The sequence below is a fragment of the Schistocerca nitens genome, chromosome 6 (assembly GCF_023898315.1).
Source record: "Schistocerca nitens isolate TAMUIC-IGC-003100 chromosome 6, iqSchNite1.1, whole genome shotgun sequence".
NCBI classification, from domain to species: domain Eukaryota; kingdom Metazoa; phylum Arthropoda; class Insecta; order Orthoptera; family Acrididae; genus Schistocerca; species Schistocerca nitens.
The window spans coordinates 483133889-483147047 of NC_064619.1; positions in this window are offsets into that span (position 1 = coordinate 483133889).

The window sequence follows — 13159 nt, forward strand, 5'->3', positions numbered from 1 at the left end:
AAAGTAAATCAAATCCCTAGAGGAAAGCCTTCGTCAAAGAACAGTCCACTGTACGCCACGCTATCCTCCCAATATTTGGTTTGCCTCTAGACAGCTTTGTAATAGTTTAATATATTTTCTTATTCTTCCCGCAAATGGTAGAAAGTACTTTATGTGCTCCGCAGTCTTACAGAAATCACTCCAGAAAATTGGAGCTTCTTCAAATGTGAAAAACTTTTCGATATCACATCGTCATATAGCCAGGAACAAACAATCGATTCAAATTTAAAAGGGTTGTAATCGAGATAATCTTGTCAGTACTGTAGTATCTCATAGTCTACGTGTTACATTATTACATATTAAACAATAATAATCAGTAAGTGAAAACAGATTACGAAGAAGTTTCATCAAAACCCATTTCAAGTTAAAATATATTGAAATTGATGTTATTGGCAAATAACACAAATTTCCTATTTTAAGACGAAGCAAATTTGTTAAGATATCAAAGAAACTCAGTTCATCTGCAAATATCACGTGTTCCATGGTGGAAGTCCCTCTGTTTCAAGGTACAAGATAGCGCACGTCTGAGAAGTATGACTTAATTGTGCAAACACAGTTTATCTAATTTATAAAGTTTACAGAATTTTATTCGTCGTAAAACTCTGTAACTGCCCTATTAACAATATCTTCCAAATAGTTTTAATACTTTATTCAGAGCTGAGAAGCACAGTATGCAGAACTTGTAATTTTAACAAACGCTGAATAATACTCAATATCTTCTCTCACAACAAAGACAGTAGAAAATGCCGGGAACTGCTTATGGCGGTCTCTAGTGTGCGTTCCTTCGTATGATTCTAAATTCGGTCATCAGATTAAAACACCGAACAGAAAACGTGATAATTTCATAGGGTTACTGTCCTCCAGTTGTTACACTCCCCCTTTCCTTGCGCCGACAATCTTCTGACTGGTTTGACGCGGCTGGCAGCGAATTCCTGTCCTGTGCTAACCTCCCTTACCATGGAAATTAGAGCCTGATGTATTAACAGGTGTCCTATCATACTGTCCCTTCTTCTTGTCAGTGTTTTCCAAATATTTCTTTCCTCATCTGTTCTGCGGAGAACCTCCTCATTCCTTATGTTACCAGTCCACCTAATTTTCAATATTCTTCTGTAGGACCACATTTCAGATGTTTCAGTTCTCTTCTGTTCCAGTTTTCCCACTGTCCACGTCTCACTACCGTACAATGCTGCGCTTGAAACGTATATTCTGAAAAATTTCTTACTCAAATTGAGACCTATGTTTGATACTAGTAGTGTTTTCTTGGATAGGAATGCCCTTTTTTCCACTGCTAGCCTTCTTATGTCCTCCTTGCTCTGCCCGCCATGGGTTATTTTGCAGCCCAGGAAGCAGAATTCCTTAACTTCATCTACCAGGTAAGTTTCTCGGTATTCTCCTTTCTGCTATTTCTCATTACTTTCGACTTTCTTCGAAAGGATTTCAGTGTCATCAGCGAATCTTATTATCCATTCAGTTTTAAGCCGACTCTTGAACCTTTCTTTTATTTCCGTCATCGCTTCTTTGATGTATGGAGTGTCTTACACACTTCTTAATCCGGCCACTTCGTTCTTGGTCTTGCAGTCTTATTGATCCCTCTTGGCCCTTGTGCAAGGTGACAATTTTTGAACGATACGAGAAAAGAACGTAAACTAGTTACAGACTACGACGTGCACACACTTTATTCAACATGTAAAAGTCACTGCAGATATTCCGATTTTGTTTATGACATATTCGATATGCCTGCCATCATTGGCGATGATGTGGCGTAGACAAATAGCGAAACTCTACATGACCGCTGAAGTGTCGGAACATCGATGCTGTCGATGACCTCCTGAATGGCTGTTTTAATTTCAGAAATGGTTTTGGGATTATTGCTGCACACCTTGTCTTTAATATACGAACAAAAAGGAGTCGCATGTGTTCAGATCCAGACAATATGGCGGCCAATCGACGCCCATGCAACTGGCCTCTGGGTACAACAGAGCCAGAGTGCGATCCCCAGAGTGCTCCTCCAGCACATCACTCTCCTACTTCGATCGGTTCCAGATCGTCTTGCATGAACCACATCTTATCGAAGTCGGAGTGGCCGGCCGAAGTGGCCGTGCGGTTAAAGGCGCTGCAGTCTGGAACCGCAAGACCTCAGCAAGACCTCAGCAGTTGAGTCCCATAGTGCTCAGAGCCATTTGAACCATTTTTGAAGTCGGAGTGACTCTGAATAATGGGCATGAAATCATCTTCCAAATCCTTCACGTACCTTTCGGTAGTCACCGTGGCATCAAGGAATATCGCACCCATTATTCCGTGACTGGGCATTCCACACCACACATCACCAATTGAGGGTGATGAGACTTCTCGATCGCGAGATGCGGATTCTTAGGCCCTCAAATGCGCCAATTTTTGTTACTGACGAATCCATCCAAATGAACATAGACTTCGTCGGTAAACCAAACCATGCATGCGCATACTATTTCCCATCATGCCCCGTGGCGAACCGTGTAGTTTGAACATTCTACCGCAAACTGTTCAGAAGTTATGACGATTTCATTTCATATACTTCAATAACTTTCAACCTGTATATACTGTACATTACCCATATTTTCCTGTAGATTACACCCCCCCAACCCCCACCCCCCAAGGTTTCCTCACAATTTCTAACAGCTTGCATCATTTTACACTTCCGAACGCTATTTCCTTGTCGACATATCCTAGGACCGTGTTTTGATTTTTCTCCATTCTAGTTTCCATTATCAACCGCAACGTCAGAACTGCCTTTCTGTTGCCCTTACCTTTCCTAAAGCCAGAATGCTCGTCATATAACGCACCCCTTCCCCTACATAGTAGATGACTGTCTCGCAACAACTGAGTCATCATAAGAAAGTTGTTTAATTGATATAACTGCACATTTCCTCCACTAGACAGCTAATTACACTCAGCGTGTCCGACGTCTTTCACTCTAGTGGATCAAACAACGGCTATAATACTGGACGGCCAAGGTTAGAACTGATGATGTTTGACATGCAAGTGTTCTCTACCTACCATCTGTCAGTGGCAATAGACGAAGAAGCAGCCGACACTGGATGATACCCGAGATATCTTCATTTTCAATAATTCTTTGTAGAGTAATTTGTTACTTTTGCAGCCTACAACACAGGAGGCGTTGGAAGGTGTAATTGTAATTTCATCGCGTGTTTACAGCGAGAGGGAAAAATTCACGTCGGCTTAAGGTGTACTGTTACGCCTAGGGCGGGCGGGCGCCCGGGAAACCCGACACCCAGCGGCCTGCTGTGGTCCACAGCTGGCCTTTTGAAGTGGCCGACGGCTCACGCGCCCTTCTCTTCTTCCGTTTCCTCCACACTGTGCCGCGCCCCATACTTTTTTCTCTACGAGGTCCCAGAGGCGCGATACGTACGTGCGTGCTTCAGGCGTAATTCCGGTATTGGAGCGCTCTGGCGAAGCGTGATACCTCATCACTGCCATTTCTAGCAATAATTCTGTCGAACTTTTCGCTGGACGGTGGATTTGAGATAGAAATCGGATACTGCGGAGATCAGGCACATCGATTCAGTGTAGAGTTGTAGTCAATGAAAGGCTAATACACCACTCGCCATTAAAATTGCTACACAAAGAAGAAATGCGGATGATAAACAGGTATTCAATGGATAAATATATCATACTAGAAATGACATGTGATTACATTTTCACGCAATTTGGGTGAATAGATCCTGAGAAATCAGTAGCCAGAACAACCACCTCTGGCCGTAATAACGGCCTTGATACGCCTGGGCATTGAGTCAAATAGAGCTTGGATGGCGTGTACAGGTACAGCTGTCCATGCAGCTTCAACACGATACCACAGTTCATCAAGAGTAGTGACTGGCGTATTGTGACGAGCCAGCTGCTCGGCCACCATTGACCAGACCTTTTCAGTTGGTGAGAGATCTGGAGAATGTGCTGGCCAGGGCAGCAGTCGAACATTTTCTGTATCCAGAAAGGCCCATACGTACAGGCCCTGCAATATGCGGTCATGCATTATCCTGCTGAAATGTAGGGTTTCGCAGGGATCGAATGAAGGGTAGAGCGACGGGTCGTAACACATCTGAAATGCACCGTCCACTGTTCAAAGTACCGTCAATGCGAACAAGATGTGACCGAGACGAGTAACAAATGGCACAACATACCATCACGCCGGGTGATACGCCAGTATGGCGATGACCAATACACGCTTCCAATGTGCGTTCACGACGATGTCTCTAAACACGGATGCGACCATCATGAAGCTGTAAACAGAACCTGGGTTCATCTGAAAAAATGACGTTTTGCCATTCGTGCACCCAGGTTCGTCGTTGAGTACACCATCGCACACGCTCCTGTTTGTGATGCAGCGTCAAGGGTAATCGCAGCCATGGTCTCCGAGCTGATAGTCCATGCTGCTGCAAACGTTGTCGAACTGTTCGTGCAGATGGTTGTTGTCTTGTAAACGTCCCCATCTGTTGACTCAGGGATCGAGATGTGGCTGCCCGCGTCTCGTGGTCGTGCGGTAGCGTTCTCGCTTCCTACGCCCGGGTTCCCGGGTTCGATTCCCGGCGGGGTCAGGGATTTTCTCTGCCTCGTGATGGCTGGGTGTTGTGTGATGTCCTTAGGTTAGTTAGGTTTAAGTAGTTCTAAGTTCTAGGGGACTGATGACCATAGATGTTAAGTCCCATAGTGCTCAGAGCCACTTGAACACTCGAGATGTGGCTGCACGATCCGTTACAGCCATGTGGATAAGATGCCTGTCATTTCGACTGCTAGTGATACGAGGGCTTTGGGATCCAGCACGGCGTTCAATATTAACCTCCTGAACCCACCGCTGCTATATTTTGCTAACAGTCATTGGATCTCGACCAACGCGAACAGTAATGTCGCGATACGATAAACCGCAATCGCGATAAGCTACAAAACGACGTTTATCAAAGTCGGAAACGTGATGGCACGCATTTCTCCTGCTTACACGAGGCATCACAACAACGTTTCACCAGGCAACGCCGGTCAACTGCTGTTTGTGTATGAGAAATCGGTTTGAAACTTTCCTCATGTCAGCACGTTGTAAGTGTCGCCACTGGTGCCAACGTTGTGAGAATGATCTAAAAAGTTAATCATTTGCATATCACAACATCTTCTACCTGTCGGTTATATTTCGCGTCTGTGGCACGTCATCTTAGTGGTGTAGCAATTTTAATGGCCAGTACTGTACATATATTCAGCGGGTGGCGCCTGTGCACATCGCTGAATAGGAGGGGCATCGGTGAAGTAGCTTCCCATGGAGCTTTGGTCCGTGTAGACGCGAATTATGGCGGTGGAAAACTGTGTCCGAAATGGAGCTGTCATGGGTGCTCAGCGGGCTATGCGGCGGAAGAGTAATAATCGCCATTCGGCTGTACCCTAGAGGCACAGTCTTCTCAGGCGAATGAGACATCGGAGGACAGCTGATAAAGATTTGCATCGGCAGTCACCAAGTCGGGATGGAAGTGTAAGAATGTTTGAGAACTTGGAATGAGTGCATCTGACAGTCCCATACGTTCAGCACGCGGACTCGCACAAACATTTCAAATGTTGCGATTGGATTGGGCTACTTCCTAGACGATTAGAAATTATGTCGGATTATCTGCAGGTGGTTCAGATGTTGAGAGACACTGATAGACAAAACAGAGTCGACACATACACTGGCATTCTATGACTTAAACTCCTGGAAATGGAAAAAAGAACACATTGACACCGGTGTGTCAGACGCACCATACTTGCTCCGGACACTGCGAGAGGGCTGTACAAGCAATGATCACACGCACGGCACAGCGGACACACCAGGAACCACGGTGTTGGCCGTCGAATGGCGCTAGCTGCGCAGCATTTGTGCACCGCCGCCGTCAGTGTCAGCCAGTTTGCCGTGGCATACGGAGCTCCATCGCAGTCTTTAACACTGGTAGCATGCCGCGACAGCGTGGACGTGAACCGTATGTGCAGTTGACGGACTTTGAGCGAGGGCGTATAGTGGGCATGCGGGAGGCCGGCTGGACGTACCGCCGAATTGCTCAACACGTGGGGCGTGAGGTCTCCACAGTACATCGATGTTGTCGCCAGTGGTCGGCGGAAGGTGCACGTGCCCGTCGACCTGGGACCGGACCGCAGCGACGCACGGATGCACGCCAAGACCGTAGGATCCTACGCAGTGCCGTAGGGACCGCACCGCCACGTCCCAGCAAATTAGGGACACTGTTGCTCCTGGGGTATCGGCGAGGACCATTCGCAACCGTCTCCATGAAGCTGGGCTACGGTCCCGCACACCGTTAGGCCGTCTTCTGCTCACGCCGCAACATCGTGCAGCCCGCCTCCAGTGGTGTCGCGACAGGCGTGAATGGAGGGACGAATGGAGACGTGTCGTCTTCAGCGATGAGAGTCGCTTCTGCCTTGGTGCCAATGATGGTCGTATGCGTGTTTGGCGCCGTGCAGGTGAGCGCCACAATCAGGACTGCATACGACCGAGGCACACAGGGCCAACACCCGGCATCATGGTGTGGGGAGCGATCTCCTACACTGGCCGTACACCACTGGTGATCGTCGAGGGGACACTGAATAGTGCACGGTACATCCAAACCGTCATCGAACCCATCGTTCTACCATTCCTAGACCGGCAAGGGAACTTGCTGTTCCAACAGGACAATGCACGTCCGCATGTATCCCGTGCCACCCAACGTGCTCTAGAAGGTGTAAGTCAACTACCCTGGCCAGCAAGATCTCCGGATCTGTCCCCCATTGAGCATGTTTGGGACTGGATGAAGCGTCGTCTCACGCGATCTGCACGTCCAGCACGAACGCTGGTCCAACTGAGGCGCCAGGTGGAAATGGCATGGCAAGCCGTTCCACAGGACTACATCCAGCATCTCTACGATCGTCTCCATGGGAGAATAGCAGCCTGCATTGCTGCGAAAGGTGGATATACACTGTACTAGTGCCGACATTGTGCATGGTCTGTTGCCTGTGTCTATGTGCCTGTGGTTCTGTCAGTGTGATCATGTGATGTATCTGACCCCAGGAATGTGTCAATAAAGTTTCCCCTTCCTGGGACAATGAATTCACGGTGTTCTTATTTCAATTTCCAGGAGTGTATTAACCGTGAGTCACTACTGTTGTAGCCGCGGTGACCGAGCGGTTCTAGGTGCTTCAGTCCGGAACCGCGCGACTGCTACGGTCGCAGGTTCGAATCCTGCCTCGGGCATGGATGTGTGTGGTGTCCTTAGGTTAGTTAGGTTTAAGTAGTTCTACGTTCTAGGGGACTGATGACCTCAGATGTTAAGTACCATAGTGCTCAGAGCCATCTGAACCATTTTGAACTGCCGTTGTAGATACGTCAATAAGCATAACTTTTAATATTGGTGTCTGGAAAGTTCACGACGATTGCATGAAAAGCTCCAGGAGAGTTCATTAGTTGTAGTATGATGTGCAGTTGACATGTGCGGATGAATTTTTTTATTTTTTTTATTTTTATTTTTTTTTTTTTTTCGTACGACGTCGCACACGCAGCACCTTCCTCATTACGGAACTACAGGTAAGACTGCTGCTGAACAACGTTCAGTTTCGGCTGGGTGATGCAACGGTTCAGACAACACGCCAAAGTGCGGCTATACTCCGACAAACATAGCCGTGTAATGTCGCGGTTTTATGATGTGATGTGGCCACCGCGTTACCCAGGATTAACATCTGGATTGTTTCCTTTGAGTTAATAGGGAGGAAAATGTCCTTTTCAATCGTTTTCAGACATTTGATGACCCTTAGACTGCCATTCATCGTGAAATAAGCGCCATACTGCAGGATATACATATTAAGCCGATTTATGTAAATCTTTCCGTGGCGCTTTCAGCGGTACAATTTGGTAAACGAACAAATTTTGGAGGAAGTTGTCCTCATGTTCAGAGAAAAACAGAACACTTTGATCGACTAAAGATAGGACGTTCATACTAACACGACATGCACATTAGCATGTTCTGCAGAAATGATTAGCATTTCAGTCAAAATGGTTCAAATGGCTCTGAGCACTATGGGACTTAATTTCTGAGGTCATCAGTCCCCTAGAACTTAGAACTACTTAAACCTAACTAACCTAAGGACGTCACACACATCCATGCCCGAGGCAGGATTCGAACCTGCGACCGTAGTGGTCGCGCGGTTCTAGACTGAAGCACCTAGAACCTCTCGGCCACTCCGGCCGGCAGCATTTCAGTCACGTCGGTTCAGCATGTGACATTTTGTCTAGTACACAAAGGGTCCACCGTGGGCCCTGATAAATTGTTCCATGTGTGATTGCATCGACTCGTTTAAGGCAAGAGTGGTGTTCTGTGGTATAGCCATCCATGCCGCATTCAGCTGGTTTCAAAGTTCATCTGTGGTGTTTGCATTAAGTACAGCGCTGCACCCGTCGTTTCACCATACTGCACACATTTCCGATTGGCGACGTGTCTGGTACTCTGGAGGGCCAGGGCAAAAGTCTGACATCCTGTGACACCAGAAAGGCACATGTTTGTGCAGGAACATGTGTTCGTGTGTATTGTCTTGCTGAAAAACGCCGTCTAGGGTGTCGTGCAGAAATGGTATGGCTACGGGTTGCCGGACGTCATTCACGTAGGTCACAGTGTCCTGGACACGCACCAACTGTGGTTTGTGGCTCTACGTAATAGCACGGCACATCATATAGCCTTAAGTTGACGCTGTATGTCTTGTGCGAATGCAGTCATTGTGATGCCGCTCCCCCTGTGTAAGCAATCCAAAACGCGGCCATCATTTTCAAATAAGCAGACCTGGATTAGTCCAAATACATTAGCTGATGTATTTCCTGTTCCAAGTGACGTTGTTCCATACATCATTGGGTCTAGCACGTTTCTGCACATTCGTCAAAAATAGGCGGAGGAGTGGACGACGAGCACGTAACTGTTGTTGTTGTTGTGGTCTTCAGTCCTGAGACTGGTTTGATGCAGCTCTCCATGCTACTCTATCCTGTGCAAACTTCTTCATCTCCCAGTACCTACTGCAACCTACATCCTTTTGAATCTGCTTAGTGTATGCATCTCTTGGTCGCCCCCTACGATTTTTACCCTCCACGCTGCCCTCCAATACTAAATTGGTGATCCCTTGATGCCTCAGAACATGTCCTACCAACCGATCCCTTCTTCTGGTCAAGTTGTGCCACAAACTCCTCTTCTCCCCAATCCTATTCAGTACCTCCTCATTAGTTATGTGATCTACCCATCTAATCTTCAGCATTCTTCTGTAGCACCACATCTCGAAAGCTTCTATTCTCTTCTTGTCCAAACTATTTATCGTCCATGTTTCACTTCCATACATGGCTACACTCCATACAAATACTTTCAGAAAAGACTTCCTGACACTTAAATCTATACTCGATGTTAACAAATTTCTCTTCTTCAGAAACGCTTTCCTTGCCATTGCCAGTCTACATTTTATATCCTCTCTACTTCGACCATCATCAGTTATTTTGCTCCCCAAATAGCAAAACTCCTTTACTACTTTAAGTGTCTCATTTCCTAATCTAATACCTTCAACATCACCCGACTTAATTCGACTACATTCCATTATCCTCGTTTTGCTTTTGTTGATGTTCATCTTATACCCTCCTTTCAAGACACTGTCCATTCCGTTCAACTGCTCTTCCAAGTCCTTTGCTGTCTCTGACAGAATTACAATGTCATCGGCGAACCTCAAAGTTTTTATTTCTTCTCCATGGATTTTAATACCTATTCCGAATTTTTCTTTTGTTTCCTTTACTGCTTGCTCAATATACAGATTGAATAACATCGGGGAGAGGCTACAACCCTGTCTTACTCCCTTCCCAACCACTGCTTCCCTTTCATGCCCCTCGACTCTTATAACTGCCATCTGGTTTCTGTACAAATTGTAAATAGCCTTTCGCTCCCTGTATTTTACCCCTGCCACCTTTAGAATTTGAAAGAGAGTATTCCAGTCAACATTGTCAAAAGCTTTCTCTAAGTCTACAAATGCTAGAAACGTAGGTTTGCATTTCCTTAATCTTTCTTCTAAGATAAGTCGTAAGGTCAGTATTGCCTCACGTGTTCCAGTATTTCTTCGGAATCCAAACTGATCTTCCCCGAGGTCGGCTTCTACTAGTTTTTCCATTCGTCTGTAAAGAATTCGTGTTAGTATTTTGCAGCTGTGGCTTATTAAACTGATTGTCCGGTAATTCTCACATCTGTCAACACCTGCTTTCTTTGGAATTGGAATTATTATATTCTTCTTGAAGTCTGAGGGTATTTCGCCTGTTTCATACATCTTGCTTACCAGATGGTAGAGTTTCGTCAGGGCTGGCTCTCCCAAAGCCGTCAGTAGTTCCAATGGAATGTTGTCTACTCCGGGGGCCTTGTTTCGACTCAGGTCTTTCAGTGCTCTGTCAAATTCTTCACGCAGTATCGTATCTCCCATTTCATCTTCATCTACATCCTCTTCCATTTCCATAATATTGTCCTCAAGTACATCGCCCTTGTATAGACCCTCTATATACTCCTTCCACCTTTCTGCTTTCCCTTCTTTGCTTAGAACTGGGTTTCCATCTGAGCTCTTGATGTTCATACAAGTGGTTCTCTTATCTCCAAAGGTCTCTTTAATTTTCCTGTAGGCAGTATCTATCTTACCCCTAGTGAGATAAGCCTCTACATCCTTACATTTGTCCTCTAGCCATCCCTGCTTAGCCATTTTGCACTTCCTGTCGATCTCATTTTTGAGACGTTTGTATTCCTTTTTGCCTGCTTCAATTACTGCATTTTTATATTTTCTCCTTTCATCACGTAACTAACGCAGTAATAAACGGCGACGGACTGTCAAGCCTGATCGCGGACGATGTGTAACGATGTTCCAATGTTGCGCCAGAGCCGTGGGGACCGCAGATGTGTCCCACAGTGCCTATCGGATGAGGTGTCGACCTTCTCGATGGTGGTGTGGGTGGTGCGACCTGACCCGTCTCGTCGTGTTCTGCATACGTCTGCGAGCCATACTGCATGCCTGCTCAAGCCACACTGATCTATTACCTTCGGTTTATAGCGACAACGAGACCCTCAGATACATTTTACCAGTAGGTGGTGTTGTGGTGCGATATCGATGTTGACCTAGAACCCAAGGGCCGAGGTGGTTCAAAAGTCAATCATTTCTGCAGAATGTACTAATGTACATGTTCTGTGAATATGAACGTCGTGTCTCAAGTCATTCAAGGTATTCTGCTTTTTTCTGAATATAAGTGTAATATCTAGGCAACGGCGCAGAATGCCCACAAAAGAGTGTCTGTATTCCGACAAACATTTATAATATTTTTATTATCGTTTGAGGTTACCTGAGAGATACTGAGAACTTCGGTAGAGTAAGACTGAGAGATAATTACGTTTAATGTTTTGAGTCATGTTGTCAGGTATGGTCGGGTGGCCCATGAGATACGGCCATTCGTCGTGAAACGCGCAGAGTTCCTCGTTCGAAGAAAAAGTAAAAGGGAAGGAAGGTTAGGGTTTAACGTACCACGGCGACAATTTGGTTAAAGATGGAACTGAGTCTGGAAATGATAAAAGAAGGAAAGGGGTTACCTCGTGTCCAAAGGCCAACTCGGCAATGGCTATAAACTAGGAAAGTCAAGGTAAGTTAAATCAGGATGGATGGGCACTGACTTGAAATCAGCTCCTTCTGAATCTGAGAGTCCAAAACTGCGCCTTCTCGCTCGATCTTCCCAGGGTTACACACAGTTTAAATCGGCGTTGGGATCGTCAAATATATATAAATAGAAGTATATATTTTGTGTTTAGCATTTGACGATGTTACTATGGCTCCAGTACATTAGGGCATGTTTTTATAAAACAGTTCAGATGGTTCAAATGGCTCTGAGCACTATGGGACTTAATATCTGAGGTCATCAGTCCCCTAGAACTTAGAACAACTTAAATATAACTAACTTAAGGATATCACACACGTCCATGCCCGACGCAGGATTCGAACCTGCGGCCGTAGTGGTCGCGCGGTCCCAGACTGAAGTGCCTAGAACCGCTCGGCCACCGCGGCCGGCTTTTTATAAAATAGGTATGCCTCATCATATTTAAAGCGCACGAATGCACATGTCTGTCAGTAACACTTTTCATTTTGGTCTATTTTATTGTTTTAACCTGTAAACAGCCTGCTACTGTATTTCTGTTTTTCCTATATGTTGCTGTAGATCTGAAGATGGTCACTATAGGCCGAAACCGGTAGCATGATGACAAAAAAATTGAGACAATAAACGTGAAGTAAAGGAAATTTATTCTGCATTCGGGTCACTGTTCGCGATCATGTGGCAGTTGTGAATGTAGTTTGTTTCCCACATACATCAACCTCCATTTCACTCAGAAAATGTTCCCAGCTTTGTTTATTTGTCTTCCTCGAATCTCTTTTGATCATTGTATAAGTAGACTGTTTAGGTTTTTATGTTGGTAACGCCACGTAGCGCTCTGTATGAAAATCACTGACTGTGCTGTGTGCAGTCTGTGGCTGGTTGGCATTGTTGAAATATTCTCCATTGTAGTGACGGGCAGTTGGATGTGGGGAGTGAGATGGCGGAGTTCTGAGAGCGGATGATTTGGACGTGTGTCCATCAGAGAGAGAGTAAATTTGTAAGACTGGATGTCATGAACTGATATATATATATATATGATGACTTTGGAACATTATTAAGGTAAATACGTTGTTTGTTCTCTATCAAAATCTTTCATTTGCCAACTATGCCTATCAGTAGTTAGTGCCTTCAGTAGTTAGAATCTTTTATTTAGCTGGCAGTAGTGGCGCTCGCTGTATTGCAGTAGTTCCAGTAACGAAGATTTTTGTGAGGTAAGTGATTCATGAAAGGTATAGGTTATTGTTAGTCAGGGCCATTCTTTTGTAGGGATTATTAAAAGTCAGATTGCGTTGCGCTAAAAATATTGTGCGTCAGTTTAGTGTTGATCAGAATAAGTAAAGAGAGAGAAATGTCTGAGTACGTTCAGTTTTGCTCAGCTGTTTGAAAATCAAATAATGTAAGAAGTTTATCAGCACAGTCATTCATAAATTTTTCTAA